Genomic DNA, 20,315 nt, shown 5'->3' with positions numbered 1-20,315 from the left:
ACTTGTACCCAAAGCCTTCCTTTGGGGGCACTTTTGGATGGTCCAAGGGGAATCGCAATGCGTTTTCTGAGGCCTGCTTTTTCAGTCTTCTCCCATGGCGCCGAGGGTTATATTTAGGATTGCGGTGAAAGAGTGAACCCGGAGGGTCCAGTTGCATGTGGGGCTGCATAAAGGCTCCCCTGGGGAGTTCAGTTGTACCCAAAGCCTTCCTTTGGGGGCACTTTTGGATGGGGAAATGGGGCTTGTAACGCCTTTTCTGGGGCCCGATTTTTCAGTCGTCTGCGATGCGGGCCAGAGTAAAATTTAGGGTTGCTGAGAAAGAGCGAATACGGAGGGTCCAGTTGCATGTGGGGCTGCATAAAGGCTCCCCTGGGGAGTTCACTAATGCCCAAAGCCTTTCTTTAGGGGCATTTCTGGATGGGCGAATGGGGCTTGAAACTCTTTTTCTGTGGCCCGAGTTTTCAGTCTTCTGCCATTCTGGTTAGGGTTATATTTAGGGTTGCCCGTAAACAGAGAACCCGGAGGGTCCAGCTGCATGTGGGGCTGCGTAAAGGCTCCCCTGGGGAGTTCAGTTGTACCCAAAGGCTTCCTTTGGGGGCACTTCTGGATGGGTGAATGGGGCTTGAAACGCTTTTTCTGTGGCCCGAGTTTTCAGTCTTCTGCCATGGTGGCTAGGGGTATATTTAGGGTTGCTCGTAAACAGTGAACAAGGAGGGTCCAGTTGCATGTGGGGCTGCATAAAGGCTCCCCTGGGGAGTTAAGTTGTACACAAAGCCTTCCTTTGGGGGCACGTTTGGTTGGGCGAATGGGGCTCGTAACACATTTTCTGTGGCTCGAACTTTCAGTCGACTGCCTGGCGTGCTAGGGATATATTTAGGCTTGCGGTGAAAGAGTGAACCCGGAGGGTCCAGTTGCATGTGGGGCTGCATAAAGGCTCCCCTGGGGAGTTCACTTGTACCCAAAGCCTTCCTTTGGGGGCACTTTTGCATGGTCCAAAGGGAATCGCAATGCGTTTTCTGAGGCCCATTTTTCAGTCTTCTCCCATTGCGCCGAGGGATATATTTAGGCTTGCGGTGAAAGAGTGAACCCGGAGGGTCCAGTTGTATGTGGGGCTGCATAAAGCCTCCCCTGGGGTGTTCAGTTGTACCCAAAGCCTTCCTTTGGGGGCACTTCTGGATGGGTGAATGGGGCTTGAAACGCATTTTCTGGAGCCCGAGTTTTCAGTCTTCTGCCATAGTGGCTAGGGGTATATTTAGGGTTGCTCGTAAACAGTGAACAAGGAGGGTCCAGTTGCATGTGGGGCTGAATAAAGTCTCACCCGGGGAGTTCAGTTGTACCCAAAGCCTTCGTCTGGGGGCACTTTTGGATGGTCGAATGGGGCTTGTAGCACGTTTTCTGGGGCCCAATTTTTCAGTCGTCTGCCATGCGCGCCAGGGTTATATTTAGGGTTGCTGTGAAAGAGCGAATACGGAGGGTCCAGTTGCATGTGGGGCTGCATAAAGGCTCCCCTGGGGAGTTCACTTGTACCCAAAGCCTTCCTTTGTGGGCACTTCTGGATGGGCGAAAGGGGCTTGAAACGCTTTTTCTGTGGCCCGAGTTTTCAGTCTTCTGCCATGCTGGCTAGGGTTATATTTAGGGTTGCTCGTAAACAGTGAACAAGGAGGGTCCAGTTGCATGTGGGGCTGCATAAAGTCTCACCCGGGGAGTTCAGTTGTACCCAAAGCCTTCGTCTGGGGGCACTTTTGGATGGTCGAATGGGGCTTGTAGCACGTTTTCTGGGGCCCGATTTTTCAGTCGTCTGCCATGCGCGCCAGGGCTATATATAGGGTTGCTGTGAAAAAGCGAATACGGAGGGTCCAGTTGCATGTGGGGCTGCGTTAAGGCTCCCCTGGGGAGTCCAGTTGTACTAAAAGACTTCCTTTGGGAGCACTTTTGGATGGTCCAAGTGGAATCGCAATACGTTTTCTGAGGCCCATTTTTCAGTCTTCTCCCATTGCGCCGAGGGCTATAGTTAGGTTTGCGGTGAAAGAGTGAACCCAGAGGGTCTAGTTGCATGTGGGACTAAAAAAGGCTCCCCTGGGGAGTTCAGTTGTACCCAAAGCCTTCCTTTGGGGGCACTTCTGGATGGGTGAATGGGGCTTGAAACGCATTTTCTGGAGCCCGAGTTTTCAGTCTTCTGCCATGGTGGCTAGGGGTATATTTAGGGTTGCTCGTAAACAGTGAACAAGGAGGGTCCAGTTGCATGTGGGGCTGCGTAAAGGCTCCCCTGGGGAGTTCAGTTGTACCCAAAGCCTTCCTTTGGGGGCACTTTTGGATGGGCGAATGGGGCTCGTAACACATTTTCTGAGGCCCGAGCTTTCAGTCGACTGCCAGGCGTGCTAGGGCTATATTTAGGCTTGCGGAGAAAGAGTGAACCCGGAGGGTCCAGTTGCATGTGGGGCTGCATAAAGGCTCCCCTGGGGAGTTCAGTTGTACCCAAAGCCTTCCTTTCGGGGCAATTCTGGATGGGTGAATGGGGCTTGAAACGCATTTTCTGGAGCCCGAATTTTCAGTCTTCTGCCATGCTGGCTAGGGGTATATTTAGGGTTGCTCGTAAACAGTGAACAAGGAGGGTCCAGTTGCATGTGGGCCTGCATAAAGGCTCCCCTGAGGAGTTCAGTTGTACCCAAAGCCTTCCTTTGGGGGCACTTTTGGATGGGCGAATTAGGCTTTTAACGCATTTTCTGGGGCCCGAGTTTTCAGTCGACTGCCAGGCGGGCCAGGGCTATATTTAGGCTTGCGGTGAAAGAGTGAACCCGGAGGGTCCAGTTGCATGTGGGGCTGCATAAAGGCTCCCCTGGGGAGTTCACTTGTACCCAAAGCCTTCCTCTGGGGGCACTTTTGGATGGGCGAATTAGGCTTTTAATGCATTTTCTGTGGCTCGAGTTTTCAGTCGACTGCCAGGCGGGCCAGGGCTATATTTAGGGTTGCTGTGAAAGAGCAAATACGGAGGGTCCAGTTGCATGTGGGGCTGCGTAAAGGCTCCCCTGGGGAGTTCAGTTGTACCCAAAGCCTTCCTCTGGGGGCACTTTTGGATGGGTGAATTAGGCCTTTAATGAATTTTCTGGGGCCCGAGTTTTCAGTTGACTGCCAGGCAGGCCAGGGCTATATTTAGGGTTGCTGTGAAAGAGCGAATACGGAGGGTCCAGTTGCATGTGGGGCTGCGTTAAGGTTCCCCGGGGGAGTCCAGTTGTACCCAAAGCCTTCCTTTGGGAGCACTTTTGGATGGTCCAAGGGGAATCGCAATGCGTTTTCTGAGGCCCATTTTTCAGTCTTCTCCCATTGCGCCGAGGTCTATAGTTAGGTTTGCGGTGAAAGAGTGAACCCAGAGGGTCCAGTTGCATGTGGGACTAAAAAAGTCTCCCCTGGGGAGTTCAGTTGTACCCAAAGCCTTCCTTTGGGGGCACTTCTGGATGGGTGAATGGGGCTTGAAACGCATTTTCTGGAGCCCGAGTTTTCAGTCTTCTGCCATGGTGGCTAGGGGTATATTTAGGGTTGCTCGTAAACAGTGAACAAGGAGGGTCCAGTTGCATGTGGGGCTGCGTAAAGGCTCCCCTGGGGAGTTCAGTTGAACCCAAAGCCTTCCTTTGGGGCCACTTTTGGATGGGCAAACGGGGCTCGTAACACATTTTCTGAGGCCCGAGCTTTCAGTCGACTGCCAGGCGTGCTAGGGCTATATTTAGGCTTGCGGTGAAAGAGTGAACCCGGAGGGTCCAGTTGCATGTGGGGCTGCATAAAGGCTCCCCTGGGGAGTTCACTTGTACCCAAAGCCTTAATTTCGGGGCAATTCTGGATGGGTGAATGGGGCTTGAAACGCATTTTCTGGAGCCCGAATTTTCAGTCTTCTGCCATGCTGGCTACGGGTATATTTAGGGTTGCTCGTAAACAGTGAACAAGGAGGGTCCAGTTGCATGTGGGGCTGCATAAAGGCTCCCCTGTGGAGTTCACTTGTACCCAAAGCCTTCGTTTGGGGGCACTTTTGGATGGGCGAATTAGGCTTTAAACGCATTTTCTGGGGCCCGAGTTTTCAGTCGACTGCCAGGCGGGCCAGGGCTATATTTAGGCTTGCGGTGAAAGAGTGAACCCGGAGGGTCCAGTTGCATGTGGGGCTGCATAAAGGCTCCCCTGGGGAGTTCACTTGTACCCAAAGCCTTCCTTTGGGGGCACTTCTGGATGGGCGAAAGGGGCTTGAAACGCTTTTTCTGTGGCCCGAGTTTTCAATCTTCTGCCATGCTGGCTAGGGTTATATTTAGGGTTGCTCGTAAACAGTGAACAAGGAGGGTCCAGTTGCATGTGGGGCTGCGTAAAGGCTCCCCTGGGGAGTTCAGTTGTACCCAAAGCCTTCCTCTGCGGGCACTTTTGGATGGGCGAATTAGGCTTTTAATGCATTTTCTGTGGCTCGAGTTTTCAGTCGACTGCCAGGCGGGCCAGGGCTATATTTAGGGTTGCTGTGAAAGAGCAAATACGGAGGGTCCAGTTGCATGTGGGGCTGCGTAAAGGCTCCCCTGGGGAGTTCAGTTGTACCCAAAGCCTTCCTCTGGGGGCACTTTTGGATGGGCGAATTAGGCTTTTAATGCATTTTCTGGGGCCCGAGTTTTCAGTCGACTGTCAGGCGGGCCAGGGCTATATTTAGGGTTGCTGTGAAAGAGCGAATACGGAGGGTCCAGTTGCATGTGGGGCTGCATAAAGGCTCCCCTGGGGAGTCCAGTTGTACCCAAAGCCTTCCTTTGGGAGCACTTTTGGATGGTCCAAGGGGAATCGCAATGCGTTTTCTGTGGCCCGAGTTTTCAGTCTTTTGCCATGCTGGCCAGGGGTATATTTAGGGTTGCTCGTGAACAGTGAACAAGTAGGGTCCAGTTGCGTATGGGCCTGCATAAATGCTCCCCCGGCGAGTTCAGTTGTACCCAAAGCCTTCCTTTGGGGGCTCTTTTGGATGGGTGAATGGGGCTTGTAGAACGTTTTCTGGGGCCCGATTTTTCAGTCGTCTGCCATGCGCGCCAGGGTTGTATTTAGGGTTGCTGTGAAAGACTGAACCCGGAGGGTCCAGTTGCATGTGGGGCTGCATAAAGGCTCCCCTGGGGAGTTCACTTGTACCCAAAGCCTTCCTTTGGGGGCACTTCTGGATGGGGAATGGGGCTTGAAACGCTTTTTCTGTGGCCCGAGTTTTCAGTTTTCTGCCATGCTGGCTAGTGTTATATTTAGGGTTGCTTCTAAACAGTGAACAAGGAGGGTCCAGTTGCATGTGGGCCTGCATAAAGGCTCCCCTGGGGAGTTCAGTTGTACCCAAAGCCTTCGTTTGGGGGCACTTTTGGATGGTCGAATGGGGCTTGTAGCACGTTTTCTGGGGCCCGATTTTTCAGTCGTCTGCCATGCGGGCCAGGGTTATATTTAGGGTTGCTGTGAAAGAGCGAATACGGAGGGTCCAGTTGCATGTGGGGCTGCATAAAGGCTCCCCTGGGGAATTCAGTTGTACCCAAATCCTTCCTTTGGGGGCATCTCTGGATGGGCGAAAGGGGCTTGAAACGCTTTTTCTGTGGCCCGAGTTTTCAGTCTTCTGCCATGCTGGCTAGGGTTATATTAAGGGTTGCTGTAAAGAGCCAACCTGGAGGGTCCAGTTGCATGTGGGGCTGCATAAAGGCTCCCCTGGGGAGTTCAGATGTACCCAAAGCCTTCCTTTGGGGGCACTTTTGGTTGGGCGAATGGGGCTCGTAACACATTTTCTGTGGCCCGAGCTTTCAGTCTTCTGCCATGGTGGCTAGGGGTATATTTAGGGTTGCTCGTAAACAGTGAACAAGGAGGGTCCAGTTGCATGTGGGGCTGCATAAAGGCTCCCCTGGGGAGTTCAGTTGTACCGAAAGCCTTCCTCTGGGGGCACTTTTGGATGGGCGAATTAGGCTTTTAATGCATTTTCTGCGGCCCGAGTTTTCAGTCGACTGCCAGGCGGGCCAGGGCTATATTTAGGGTTGCTGTGAAAGAGCGAATACGGAGGGTCCAGTTGCATGTGGGGCTGCGTTAAGGCTCCCCTGGGGAGTCCAGTTGTACCCAAAGCCTTCCTTTGGGGGCACTTTTGGATGGTCCAAGGGGAATCGCAATGCGTTTTCTGAGGCCCGAGTTTCCAGTCTTCTCCCAGTGCGCCGAGGGCTATACTTAGGCTTGCGGTGAAAGAGTGAACCCGGAGGGTCCAGTTGCATGTGGGGCTGCATAAAGGCTCCCCTGGGGGGTTCACTTGTACCCAAAGCCTTCCTTTGGGGGCACTTCTGGATGGGTGAATGGGGCTTGAAACGCTTTTTCTGTGGCCCGAATTTTCAATTTTCTGCCATGTTGGCTAGTGTTATATTTAGGGTTGCTTGTAAACAGCGAACACGGGGGGTCCAGTTGCGTATGGGCCTGCATAAAGGCTCCCCTGGGGAGTTCAGTTGTACCCAAAGCCTTTGTTTGGGGGCACTTTTGGATGGTCGAATGGGGCTTGTATCACGTTTTCTGGAGCCCGATTTTTCAGTCGTCTGCCATACGGGCCAGGGTTATATTTAGGGTTGCTGTGAAAGAGCGAATACGGAGGGTCCAGTTGCATGTGGGGCTGCATAAAGGCTCCCCTGCGGAGTTCACTTGTACCCAAAGCCTTCCTTTGGGGGCACTTTTGGATGGGCGAATGGGGCTCGAAACACATTTTCTGTGGCCCGAGTTTTCAGTCTTCTGCCATGCTGGCTAGGGTTATATTTAGGGTTGCTGTAAAGAGCGAACCTGGAGGGTCCAGTTGCATGTGGGGCTGCGTAAAGGCTCCCCTGGGGAGTTCAGATGTACCCAAAGCCTTCCTTTGGGGGCACTTTTGGATGGGCGAATGGGGCTCGTAACACATTTTCTGTGGCCCGAGCTTTCAGTCGACTGCCAGGCGTGCTAGGGCTATATTTAGGATTGCGGTGAAAGAGTGAACCCGGAGGGTCCAGTTGCATGTGGGGCTGCATAAAGGCTCCCCTGGGGAGTTCACTTGTACCCAAAGCCTTCCTTTGGGGGCACTTCTGGATGGGCGAATTAGGCTTTTAATGCATTTTCTGGGGCCCGAGTTTTCAGTCGACTGCCAGGCGGGCCAGGGTTATATTTAGGGTTGCTGTGAAAGAGTGAACCCGGAGGGTCCAGTTGCATGTGGGGCTGCATAAAGGCTCCCCTGGGGAGTTCACTTGTACCCAAAGCCTTCCTTTGGGGGCACTTCTGGATGGGTGAATGGGGCTTGAAACGCTTTTTCTGTGGCCGGAGTTTTCAGTTTTCTGCCATGCTGGCTAGTGTTATATTTAGGGTTGCTTGTAAACAGCGAACACGGGGGGTCCAGTTGCGTATGGGCCTGCATAAAGGCTCCCCTGCGGAGTTCAGTTGTACCCAAAGCCTTCCTTTGGGGGCACTTTTGGATGGTCGAATGGGGCTTGTAGCACGTTTTCTGGAGCCCGATTTTTCTGTCGTCTGCCATGCGGGCCAGGGTTATATTTAGGGTTGCTGTGAAAGAGCGAATACGGAGGGTCCAGTTGCATGTGGGGCTGCATAAAGGCTCCCCTGGGGAGTTCACTTGTACCCAAAGCCTTCCTTTGGGGGCACTTTTGGATGGGCGAATTAGGCTTTTAATGCATTTTCTGGGGCCCGAGTTTTCAGTCGACTGCCAGGCTGGCCAGGGCTATATTTAGGGTTGCTGAGAAAGAGCGAATACGGAGGGTCTAGTTGCATGTGGGGCTGCGTAAAGGCTCCCCTGGGGAGTTCAGTTGTACCCAAAGCCTTCCTCTGGGGGCACTTTAGAATGGGCGAATTAGGCTTTTAATGCATTTTCTGGGGCCCGAGTTTTCAGTCGACTGCCAGGCGGGCCAGGGATATATTTAGGGTTGCTGTGAAAGAGCGAATACGGAGGGTCCAGTTGCATGTGGGGCTGCGTTAAGGCTCCCCTGGGGAGTCCAGTTGTACCCAAAGCCTTCCTTTGGGGGCACTTTTGGATGGTCCAAGGGGAATCGCAATGCGTTTTCTGAGGCCCGAGTTTCCAGTCTTCTCCCAATGCGCCGAGGGCTATACTTAGGCTTGCGGTGAAAGACTGAACCCGGAGGGTCCAGTTGCATGTGGGGCTGCATAAAGGCTCCCCTGGGGAGTTCACTTGTACCCAAAGCCTTCCTTTGGGGGCACTTCTGGATGGGTGAATGGGGCTTGAAACGCTTTTTCTGTGGCCCGAGTTTTCAGTTTTCTGCCATGCTGGCTAGTGTTATATTTAGGGTTGCTTCTAAACAGTGAACAAGGAGGGTCCAGTTGCATGTGGGCCTGCATAAAGGCTCCCCTGGGGAGTTCAGTTGTACCCAAAGCCTTCGTTTGGGGGCACTTTTGGATGGTCGAATGGGGCTTGTAGCACGTTTTCTGGGGCCCGATTTTTCAGTCGTCTGCCATGCGGGCCAGGGTTATATTTAGGGTTGCTGTGAAAGAGCGAATACGGAGGGTCCAGTTGCATGTGGGGCTGCATAAAGGCTCCCCTGGGGAATTCAGTTGTACCCAAATCCTTCCTTTGGGGGCACCTCTGGATGGGCGAAAGGGGCTTGAAACGCTTTTTCTGTGGCCCGAGTTTTCAGTCTTCTGCCATGCTGGCTAGGGTTATATTTAGGGTTGCTGTAAAGAGCGAACCTGGAGGGTCCAGTTGCATGTGGGGCTGCATAAAGGCTCCCCTGGGGAGTTCAGATGTACCCAAAGCCTTCCTTTGGGGGCACTTTTGGTTGGGCGAATGGGGCTCGTAACACATTTTCTGTGGCCCGAGCTTTCAGTCTTCTGCCATGGTGGCTAGGGGTATATTTAGGGTTGCTCGTAAACAGTGAACAAGGAGGGTCCAGTTGCATGTGGGGCTGCATAAAGGCTCCCCTGGGGAGTTCAGTTGTACCGAAAGCCTTCCTCTGGGGGCACTTTTGGATGGGCGAATTAGGCTTTTAATGCATTTTCTGCGGCCCGAGTTTTCAGTCGACTGCCAGGCGGGCCAGGGCTATATTTAGGGTTGCTGTGAAAGAGCGAATACGGAGGGTCCAGTTGCATGTGGGGCTGCGTTAAGGCTCCCCTGGGGAGTCCAGTTGTACCCAAAGCCTTCCTTTGGGGGCACTTTTGGATGGTCCAAGGGGAATCGCAATGCGTTTTCTGAGGCCCGAGTTTCCAGTCTTCTCCCAGTGCGCCGAGGGCTATACTTAGGCTTGCGGTGAAAGAGTGAACCTGGAGGGTCCAGTTGCATGTGGGGCTGCATAAAGGCTCCCCTGGGGGGTTCACTTGTACCCAAAGCCTTCCTTTGGGGGCACTTCTGGATGGGTGAATGGGGCTTGAAACGCTTTTTCTGTGGCCCGAATTTTCAATTTTCTGCCATGTTGGCTAGTGTTATATTTAGGGTTGCTTGTAAACAGCGAACACGGGGGGTCCAGTTGCGTATGGGCCTGCATAAAGGCTCCCCTGGGGAGTTCAGTTGTACCCAAAGCCTTCGTTTGGGGGCACTTTTGGATGGTCGAATGGGGCTTGTATCACGTTTTCTGGAGCCCGATTTTTCAGTCGTCTGCCATACGGGCCAGGATTATATTTCGGGTTGCTGTGAAACAGCGAACACGGAGGGTCCAGTTGCATGTGGGGCTGCATAAAGGCTCCCCTGCGGAGTTCACTTGTACCCAAAGCCTTCCTTTGGGGGCACTTTTGGATGGGCGAATGGGGCTCGAAACACATTTTCTGTGGCCCGAGTTTTCAGTCTTCTGCCATGCTGGCTAGGGTTATATTTAGGGTTGCTGTAAAGAGCGAACCTGGAGGGTCCAGTTGCATGTGGGGCTGCGTAAAGGCTCCCCTGGGGAGTTCAGATGTACCCAAAGCCTTCCTCTGGGGGCACTTTTGGATGGGCGAATGGGGCTCGTAACACATTTTCTGTGGCCCGAGCTTTCAGTCGACTGCCAGGCGTGCTAGGGCTATATTTAGGATTGCGGTGAAAGAGTGAACCCGGAGGGTCCAGTTGCATGTGGGGCTGCATAAAGGCTCCCCTGGGGAGTTCAGTTGTACCCAAAGCCTTCCTTTGGGGGCACTTCTGGATGGGCGAATTAGGCTTTTAATGCATTTTCTGGGGCCCGAGTTTTCAGTCGACTGCCAGGCGGGCCAGGGCTATATTTAGGGTTGCTGTGAAAGAGCGAATACGGAGGGTCCAGTTGCATGTGGGGCTGCATAAAGGCTCCCCTGGGGAGTTCACTTGTACCCAAAGCCTTCCTCTGGGGGCACTTTTGGATGGGCGAATTAGGCTTTTAACGCATTTTCTGGGGCCCGAGTTTTCAGTCGACTGCCAGGCGGGCCAGGGTTATATTTAGGGTTGCTGTGAAAGAGTGAACCCGGAGGGTCCAGTTGCATGTGGGGCTGCATAAAGGCTCCCCTGGGGAGTTCACTTGTACCCAAAGCCTTCCTTTGGGGGCACTTGTGGATGGGTGAATGGGGCTTGAAACGCTTTTTCTGTGGCCCGAGTATTCAGTTTTCTGCCATGCTGGCTAGGGTTATATTTAGGGTTGCTTGTAAACAGCGAACACGGGGGGTCCAGTTGCGTATGGGCCTGTATAAAGGCTCCCCTGGGGAGTTCAGTTGTACCCAAAGCCTTCCTTTGGGGGCACTTTTGGATGGTCGAATGGGGCTTGTAGCACGTTTTCTGGAGCCCGATTTTTCAGTCGTCTGCCATGTGGGCCAGGGTTATATTTAGGGTTGCTGTGAAAGAGCGAATACGGAGGGTCCAGTTGCATGTGGGGCTGCATAAAGGCTCCCCTGGGGTGTTCAGTTGTACCCAAAGCCTTCCTTTGGGGGCACTTCTGGATGGGCGAATTAGGCTTTTAATGCATTTTCTGGGGCCCGAGTTTTCAGTCGACTGCCAGGCGGGCCAGGGCTATATTTAGGGTTGCTGAGAAAGAGCGAATACGGAGAGTCCAGTTGCATGTGGGGCTCCGTAAAGGCTCCCCTGGGGAGTTCAGTTGTACCCAAAGCCTTCCTCTGGGGGCACTTTTGGATGGGCGAATTAGGCTTTTAATGCATTTTCTGGGGCCCGAGTTTTCAGTCGACTGCCAGGCGGGCCAGGGCTATATTTAGGGTTGCTGTGAAAGAGCGAATACGGAGGGTCCAGTTGCATGTGGGGCTGCGTTAAGGCTCCCCTGGGGAGTCCAGTTGTACCCAAAGCCTTCCTTTGGGGGCACTTTTGGATGGTCCAAGGGGAATCGCAATGCGTTTTCTGAGGCCTGAGTTTCCAGTCTTCTCCCAATGCGCCGAGGGCTATACTTAGGCTTGCGGTGAAAGAGTGAACCCGGACGGTCCAGTTGCATGTGGGGCTGCATAAAGGCTCCCCTGGGGAGTTCACTTGTACCCAAAGCCTTCCTTTGGGGGCACTTCTGCATGGGTGAATGGGGCTTGAAACGCTTTTTCTGTGGCCCGAGTTTTCAGTTTTCTGCCATGCTGGCTAGTGTTATATTTAGGGTTGCTTCTAAACAGTGAACAAGGAGGGTCCAGTTGCATGTGGGCCTGCATAAAGGCTCCCCTGGGGAGTTCAGTTGTACCCAAAGCCTTCGTTTGGGGGCACTTTTGGATGGTCGAATGGGGCTTGTAGCACGTTTTCTGGGGCCCGATTTTTCAGTCGTCTGCCATGCGGGCCAGGGTTATATTTAGGGTTGCTGTGAAAGAGCGAATACGGAGGGTCCAGTTGCATGTGGGGCTGCATAAAGGCTCCCCTGGGGAATTCAGTTGTACCCAAAGCCTTCCTTTGGGGGCACTTCTGGATGGGCGAAAGGGGCTTGAAACGCTTTTTCTGTGGCCCGAGTTTTCAGTCTTCTGCCATGCTGGCTAGGGTTATATTTAGGGTTGCTGTAAAGAGCGAACCTGGAGGGTCCAGTTGCATGTGGGGCTGCGTAAAGGCTCCCCTGGGGAGTTCAGATGTACCCAAAGCCTTCCTTTGGGGGCACTTTTGGATGGGCGAATGGGGCTCGTAACACATTTTCTGTGGCCCGAGCTTTCAGTCGACTGCCAGGCGTGCTAGGGCTATATTTAGGCTTGCGGTGAAAGAGTGAACCCGGAGGGTCCAGTTGCATGTGGGGCTGCATAAAGGCTCCCCTGGGGAGTTCACTTGTACCCAAAGCCTTCCTTTGGGGGCACTTTTGGATGGGCGAATTAGGCTTTTAACGCATTTTCTGGGGCCCGAGTTTTCAGTCAACTGCCAGGCGGGCCAGGGCTATATTTAGGGTTGCTGTGAAAGAGCGAATACGGAGGGTCCAGTTGCATGTGGGACTGCGTTAAGGCTCCCCTGGGGAGTCTAGTTGTACCCAAAGCCTTCCTTTGGGGGCACTTTTGGATGGTCCAAGGGGAATCGCAATGCGTTTTCTGAGGCCCGAGTTTCCAGTCTTCTCCCAGTGCGCCGAGGGCTATACTTAGTCTTGCGGTGAAAGAGTGAACCTGGAGGGTCCAGTTGCATGTGGGGCTGCATAAAGGCTCCCCTGGGGGGTTCACTTGTACCCAAAGCCTTCCTTTGGGGGCACTTCTGGATGGGTGAATGGGGCTTGAAAATCTTTTTCTGTGGCCCGAATTTTCAGTTTTCTGCCATGTTGGCTACGGGTATATTTAGGGTTGCTTGTAAACAGCGAACACGGGGGGTCCAGTTGCGTATGGGCCTGCATAAAGGCTCCCCTGGGGAGTTCAGTTGTACCCAAAGCCTTCGTTTGGGGGCACTTTTGGATGGTCGAATGGGGCTTGTAGCACGTTTTCTGGAGCCCGATTTTTCAGTCGTCTGCCATGCGGGCCAGGGTTATATTTAGGGTTGCTGTGAAAGAGCGAATACGGAGGGTCCAGTTGCATGTGGGGCTGCATAAAGGCTCCCCTGCGGAGTTCACTTGTACCCAAAGCCTTCCTTTGGGGGCACTTTTGGATGGGCGAATGGGGCTCGTAACACATTTTCTGTGGCCCGAGTTTTCAGTCTTCTGCCATGGTGGCTAGGGGTATATTTAGGGTTGCTCGTAAACAGTGAACAAGGAGGGTCCAGTTGCATGTGGGGCTGCGTAAAGGCTCCCCTGGGGAGTTCAGTTGTACCCAAAGCCTTCCTCTGGGGGCACTTTTGGATAGGCGATTTAGGCTTTTAATGCATTTTCTGGGGCCCGAGTTTTCAGTCGACTGCCAGGCGGGCCAGGGCTATATTTAGGGTTGCTGTGAAAGAGCGAATACAGAGGGTCCAGTTGCATGTGGGGCTGCGTTAAGGCTCCCCTGGGGAGTCCAGTTGTACCCAAAGCCTTCCTTTGGGGGCACTTTTGGATGGTCGAATGGGGCTTGTAGCACGTTTTCTGGGGCCCGATTTTTCAGTCGTCTGCCATGCGGGCCAGGATTATATTTAGGGTTGCTGTGAAAGAGCGAATACTGAGGGTCCAGTTGCATGTGGGGCTGCATAAAGGCTCCCCTGGGGAGTTCACTTGTACCCAAAGCCTTCCTTTGGGGGCACTTCTGGATGGGTGAATGTGGCTTGAAACGCTTTTTCTGTGGCCCGATTTTTCAGTTTTCTGCCATGCTGGCTAGTGTTATATTTAGGGTTGCTTGTAAACAGCGAACACGGGGGGTCCAGTTGCGTATGGGCCTGCATAAAGGCTCCCCTGGGGAGTTCAGTTGTACCCAAAGCCTTCCTTTGGGGGCACTTTTGGATGGTCGAATTAGGCTTTTAATGCATTTTCTGGGGCCCGAGTTTTCAGTCGACTGCCAGGCGGGCCAGGGCTATATTTAGGGTTGCTGTGAAAGAGCGAATACGGAGGGTCCAGTTGCATGTGGGGCTGCGTTAAGGCTCCCCTGGGGAGTCCAGTTGTACCCAAAGCCTTCCTTTGGGGGCACTTTTGGATGGTCCAAGGGGAATCGCAATGCGTTTTCTGAGGCCCGAGTTTCCAGTCTTCTCCCAATGCGCCGAGGGATATACTTAAGGCTTGCGGTGAAAGAGTGAACCCGGAGGGTCCAGTTGCATGTGGGGCTGCATAAAGGCTCCCCTGGGGAGTTCACTTGTACCCAAAGCCTTCCTTTGGGGGCACTTTTGGATGGGCGAATGGGGCTCGTAACACATTTTCTGTGGCCCGAGTTTTCAGTCTTCTGCCATGTTGGCTAGGGGTATATTTAGGGTTGCTTTTAAACAGCGAACACAGGGGGTCCAGTTGCGTATGGGCCTGAATAAAGGCTCCCCTGGGGAGTTCAGTTGTACCCAAAGCCTTCCTTTGGGGGCACTTTTGGATGGTCGATTGGGGCTTGTAGCACATTTTCTGAGGCCCGATTTTTCAGTCGTCTGCCATGCGGGCCAGGGTTACATTTAGGGTTCCTGTAAAGAGCGAATACGGACGGTCCAGTTGCATGTGGGGCTGCATAAAGGCTCCCCTGGGGAGTTCAGTTGTACCCAAAGCCTTCCTTTGGGGGCACTTCTGGATGGGTGAATGGGGCTTGAAACGCATTTTCTGTGGCCCGAGTTTTCAGTCTTCTGCCATGCTGGCTAGGGTTATAATTAGGGTTGCTGTAAAGAGCGAACCCGGAGGGTCCAGTTGCGTATGGGCCTGCATAAAGGCTCCCCTGGAGAGTTCACTTGTACCCAAAGCCTTCCTTTGGGGGCACTTCTGGATGGGCGAATGGGGCTTGAAACACATTTTCTGGAGCCCGAGATTTCAGTCTTCTGCCATGGTGGCTAGGGGTATATTTAGGGTTGCTCGTAAACAGTGAACAAGGAGGGTCCAGTTGCATGTGGGGCTGCGTAAAGGCTCCCCTGGAAAGTTCAATTGTACCCAAAGCCTTCCTCTGGGGGCACTTTTGGATGGGCGAATTAGGCTTTTAATGCATTTTCTCAGGCCCGAGTTTTCAGTCGACTGCCAGGCGGGCCAGGGCTATATTTAGGGTTGATGTGAAAGAGCGAATACGGAGGGTCCAGTTGCATGTGGGGCTGCATAAAGGCTCCCCTGGGGAGTCCAGTTGTACCCAAAGCCTTCCTTTGGGGGCACTTTTGGATGGTCCAAGGGGAATCGCAATGCGTTTTCTGAGGCCCGCTTTTTCAGTCTTCTCCCATTGCGCCGAGGGATATATTTAGGCTTGCGGGGAAAGAGTGAACCCGGAGGGTCCAGTTGCATGTGGGGCTGCATAAAGGCTCCCCTGGGGAGTTCAGTTGTACCCAAAGCCTTCCTCTGGGGGCACTTTTGGATGGGCGAATTAGGCTTTTAATGCATTTTCTGGGGCCCGAGTTTTCATTCGACTGCCAGGCGGGCCAGGGCTATATTTAGGGTTGCTGTGAAAGAGTGAATCCGGAGGGTCCAGTTGCATGTGGGGCTGCATAAAGGCTCCCCTGGGGAGTTCACTTGTACCCAAAGTCTTCCTTTGGGGGCACTTCTGGATGGGCGAATGGGGCTTAAAACGCATTTTCTGGAGCCCGAGTTTTCAGTCTTCTGCCATGGTGGCTAGGGGTATATTTAGGGTTGCTCGTAAACAGTGAACAAGGAGGGTCCAGTTGCATGTGGGGCTGCGTAAAGGCTCCCCTGGGGAGTTCAGTTGTACCCAAAGCCTTCATCTGGGGGCACTTTTGGATGGGCGAATTGGGCTTTTAACGCATTTTCTGTGGCCCGAGTTTTCAGTCGACTGCCAGGCGGGCCAGGGCTATATTTAGGGTTGCTGTGAAAGAGTGAACCCGGAGGGTCCAGTTGCATGTGGGGCTGCATAAAGGCTCCCCTGGGGAGTTCACTTGTACCCAAAGCCTTCCTTTGGGGGCACTTCTGGATGGGTGAATGGGGCTTGAAACGCATTTTCTGTGGCCCGATTTTTCAGTTTTCTGCCATGCTGGCTAGTGTTATATTTAGGGTTGCTTGTAAACAGCGAACACGTGGGGTCCAGTTGCGTATGGGCCTGCATAAAGGCTCCCCTGGGGAGTTCAGTTGTACCCAAAGCCTTCCTTTGGGGGCACTTTTGGATGGTCGAATTAGGCTTTTAATGCATTTTCTGGGGCCCGAGTTTTCAGTCGACTACCAGGCGGGCCAGGGCTATATTTAGGGTTGCTGTGAAAGAGCGAATACGGAGGGTCCAGTTGCATGTGGGGCTGCATAAAGGCTCCCCTGGGGAGTTCAGTTGTACCCAAAGCCTTCCTTTGGGGGCACTTTTGGATGGGCGAATGGGGCTCGTAACACATTTTCTGTGGCCCGAGTTTTCAGTCTTCTGCCATGGTGGCTAGGGGTATATTTAGGGTTGCTCGGAAACAGTGAACAAGGAGGGTCCAGTTGCATGTGGGGCTGCGTAAAGGCTTCCCTGGGGAGTTCAGTTGTACCCAAAGCCTTCCTCTGGGGGCACTTTTGGATGGGCGAATTAGGCTTTTAATGCATTTTCTGGGGCCCGAGTTTTCAGTCGACTGCCAGGCGGGCCAGGGCTATATTTAGGGTTGCTGTGAAAGAGCGAATACGGAGGGTCCAGTTGCATGTGGGGCTGCGTTAAGGCTCCCCTGGGGAGTCCAGTTGTACCCAAAGCCTTCCTTTGGGGGCACTTTTGGATGGTCCAAGGGGAATCGCAATGCGTTTTCTGAGGCCCGAGTTTCCAGTCTTCTCCCAATGCGCCGAGGGCTATACTTAAGGCTTGCGGTGAAAGAGTGAACCCGGAGGGTCCAGTTGCATGTGGGGCTGCATAAAGGCTCCCCTGGGGAGTTCACTTGTACCCAAAGCCTTCCTTTGGGGGCACTTCTGGATGGGTGAATGGGGCTTGAAACGCTTTTTCTGTGGCCCGAGTTTTCAGTTTTCTGCCATGCTGGCTAGTGTTATATTTAGGGTTGCTTGTAAACAGCGAACACGGGGGGTCCAGTTGCGTATGGGCCTGCATAAAGGCTCCCTGGGGAGTTCACTTGTACCCAAAGCCTTCGTTTGGGGGCACTTTTGGATGGTCGAATGGGGCTTGTAGCACGTTTTCTGGAGCCCGATTTTTCAGTCGTCTGCCATGCGGGCCAGGGTTATATTTAGGGTTGCTGTGAAAGAGCGAATACGGAGGGTCCAGTTGCATGTGGGGCTGCATAAAGGCTCCCCTGCGGAGTTCACTTGTACCCAAAGCCTTCCTTTGGGGGCACTTTTGGATGGGCGAATGGTGCTCGTAACACATTTTCTGTGGCCCGAGTTTTCAGTCTTCTGCCATGGTGGCTAGGGGTATATTTAGGGTTGCTCGGAAACAGTGAACAAGGAGGGTCCAGTTGCATGTGGGGCTGCGTAAAGGCTCCCCTGGGGAGTTCAGTTGTACCCAAAGCCTTCCTCTGCGGGCACTTTTGGATGGGCGAATTAGGCTTTTAATGCATTTTCTGGGGCCCGAGTTTTCAGTCGACTGCCAGGCGGGCCAGGGCTATATTTAGGGTTGCTGTGAAAGAGCGAATACGGAGGGTCCAGTTGCATGTGGGGCTGCGTTAAGGCTTCCCTGGGGAGTCCAGTTGTACCCAAAGCCTTCCTTTGGGGGCACTTTTTGATGGTCCAAGGGGAATCGCAATGCATTTTCTGAGGCCCGAGTTTCCAGTCTTCTCCCAATGCGCCGAGGGCTATACTTAGGCTTGCTGTAAAGAGCGAACACGGACGGTCCAGTTGCATGTGGGGCTGCGTAAAGGCTCCCCTGGGGAGTTCAGATGTACCCAAAGCCTTCCTTTGGGGGCACTTTTGGATGGGCGAATGGGGCTCGTAACACATTTTCTGTAGCCCGAGCTTTCAGTCGACTGCCAGCCGTGCTAGGGCTATATTTAGGCTTGCGGTGAAAGAGTGAACCCGGAGGGTCCAGTTGCATGTGGGGCTGCATAAAGGCTCCCCTGGGGAGTTCACTTGTACACAAAGGCTTCCTTTGGGTGCACTTCTGGATGGGTGAATGGGGCTTGAAACACATTTTATGGAGCCCGAGTTTTCAGTCTTCTGCCATGGTGGCTAGGGGTATATTTAGGGTTGCTCGTAAACAGTGAACAAGGAGGGTCCAGTTGCATGTGGGGCTGCGTAAAGGCTCCCCTGGGGATTTCAGTTGTACCCAAAGCCTTCCTTTGGGGGCACTTTTGGATGGTCGAATGGGGCTTGTAGCACGTTTTCTGGGGCCCGATTTTTCAGTCGTCTGCCATGCGGGCCAGGGTTATATTTAGGGTTGCTGTGAAAGAGCGAATACGGAGGGTCCAGTTGCATGTGGGGCTGCATAAAGGCTCCCCTGGGGAGTTCACTTGTACCCAAAGCCTTCGTTTGGGGGCACTTTTGGATGGTCGAATGGGGCTTGTAGCACGTTTTCTGGTGCCCGATTTTTCAGTCGTCTGCCATGCGGGCCAGGGTTATATTTAGGGTTGCTGTGAAAGAGCGAATACGGAGGGTCCAGTTGCATGTGGGGCTGCATAAAGGCTCCCCTGGGGAGTTCAGTTGTACCCAAAGCCTTCCTTTGGGGGCACTTTTGGATGGGCGAATGGGGCTCGTAACACATTTTCTGTGGCCCGAGTTTTCAGTCTTCTGCCATGGTGGCTAGGGGTATATTTAGGGTTGCTCGGAAACAGTGAACAAGGAGGGTCCAGTTGCATGTGGGGCTGCGTAAAGGCTTCCCTGGGGAGTTCAGATGTACCCAAAGCCTTCCTTTGGGGGCACTTTTGGATGGGCGAATGGGGCTCGTAACACATTTTCTGTGGCCCGAGCTTTCAGTCGACTGCCAGTCGTGCTAGGGCTATATTTAGGCTTGCGGTGAAAGAGTGAACCCGGAGGGTCCAGTTGCATGTGGGGCTGCATAAAGGCTCCCCTGGGGAGTTCACTTATACCCAAAGCCTTCCTTTGGGGGCACTTCTGGATGGGTGAATGGGGCTTGAATCGCTTTTTCTGTGGCCCGAATTTTCAGTTTTCTGCCATGCTGGCTAGGGTTATATTATGGGTTGCTTGTAAACAGCGAACACGGGGGGTCCAGTTGCGTATGGGCCTGCATAAAGGCTCCCCTGGGGAGTTCAGTTGTACCCAAAGCCTTCGTTTGGGGGCACTTTTGGATGGTCGAATGGGGCTTGTAGCACGTTTTCTGGGGCCCGATTTTTCAGTCGTCTGCCATGCGGGCCAGGGTTATATTTAGGGTTGCTGTGAAAGAGCGAATACGGACGGTCCAGTTGCATGTGGGGCTGCGTAAAGGCTCCCCTGGGGAGTTCAGATGTACCCAAAGCCTTCCTTTGGGCGCACTTTTGGATGGGCGAATGGGGCTCGTAACACATTTTCTGTGGCCCGAGCTTTCAGTCGACTGCCAGGCGTGCTAGGGCTATATTTAGGCTTGCGGTGAAAGAGTGAACCCGGAGGGTCCAGTTGCATGTGGGGCTGCATAAAGGCTCCCCTGGGGAGTTCAGTTGTACCCAAAGCCTTCCTTTGGGGGCACTTCTGGATGGGCGAATGGGGCTTGAAACGCATTTTCTGGAGCCCGAGTTTTCAGTCTTCTGCCATGGTGGCTAGGGGTATATTTAGGGTTGCTCGTAAACAGTGAACAAGGAGGGTCCAGTTGCATGTGGGGCTGCGTAAAGGCTCCCCTGGGGAGTTCAGTTGTACCCAAAGCCTTCCTTTGGGGGCACTTTTGGATGGGCGAATTAGGCTTTTAATGCATTTTCTGGGGCCCGAGTTTTCAGTCGACTGCCAGGCGGGCCAGGGCTATATTTAGGGTTGCTGTGAAAGAGCGAATACGGAGGGTCCAGTTGCATGTGGGGCTGCATAAAGGCTCCCCTGGGGAGTCCAGATGTACCCAAAGCCTTCCTTTGGGGGCACTTTTGGATGGTCCAAGGGGAATCGCAATGCGTTTTTTGAGGCCCGCTTTTTCAGTCTTCTCCCATTGCACCGAGGGCTATATTTAGGCTTGCGGGGAAAGAGTGAACCCGGAGGGTCCAGTTGCATGTGGGGCTGCATAAAGGCTCCCCTGGGGAGTTCACTTGTACCCAAAGCCTTCCTCTGGGGGCACTTTTGGATGGGCGAATTAGGCTTTTAACACATTTTCTGGGGCCCAAGTTTTCAGTCGACTGCCAGGCGGGCCAGGGTTATATTTAGGGTTGCTGTGAAATAGCGAATACGGAGGGTCCAGTTGCATGTGGGGCTGCATAAAGGCTCCCCTGGGAAGTTCACTTGTACCCAAAGCCTTCCTTTGGGGGCACTTCTGGATGGGCGAAAGGGGCTTGAAAACCTTTTTCTGTGGCCCGAGTTTTCAGTCTTCTGCCATGCTGGCTAGGGTTATAATTAGGGTTGCTGTAAAGAGCGAACCCGGAGGGTCCAGTTGCATGTGGGGCTGCGTAAAGGCTCCCCTGGGGAGTT

This window comes from Anas platyrhynchos, chromosome 8 (genome assembly GCF_047663525.1).
Source record: "Anas platyrhynchos isolate ZD024472 breed Pekin duck chromosome 8, IASCAAS_PekinDuck_T2T, whole genome shotgun sequence".
Classification (NCBI taxonomy): domain Eukaryota; kingdom Metazoa; phylum Chordata; class Aves; order Anseriformes; family Anatidae; genus Anas; species Anas platyrhynchos.
The sequence above is the reverse complement of the archived record's forward strand: the minus strand, read 5'-3'. Positions refer to the sequence as shown.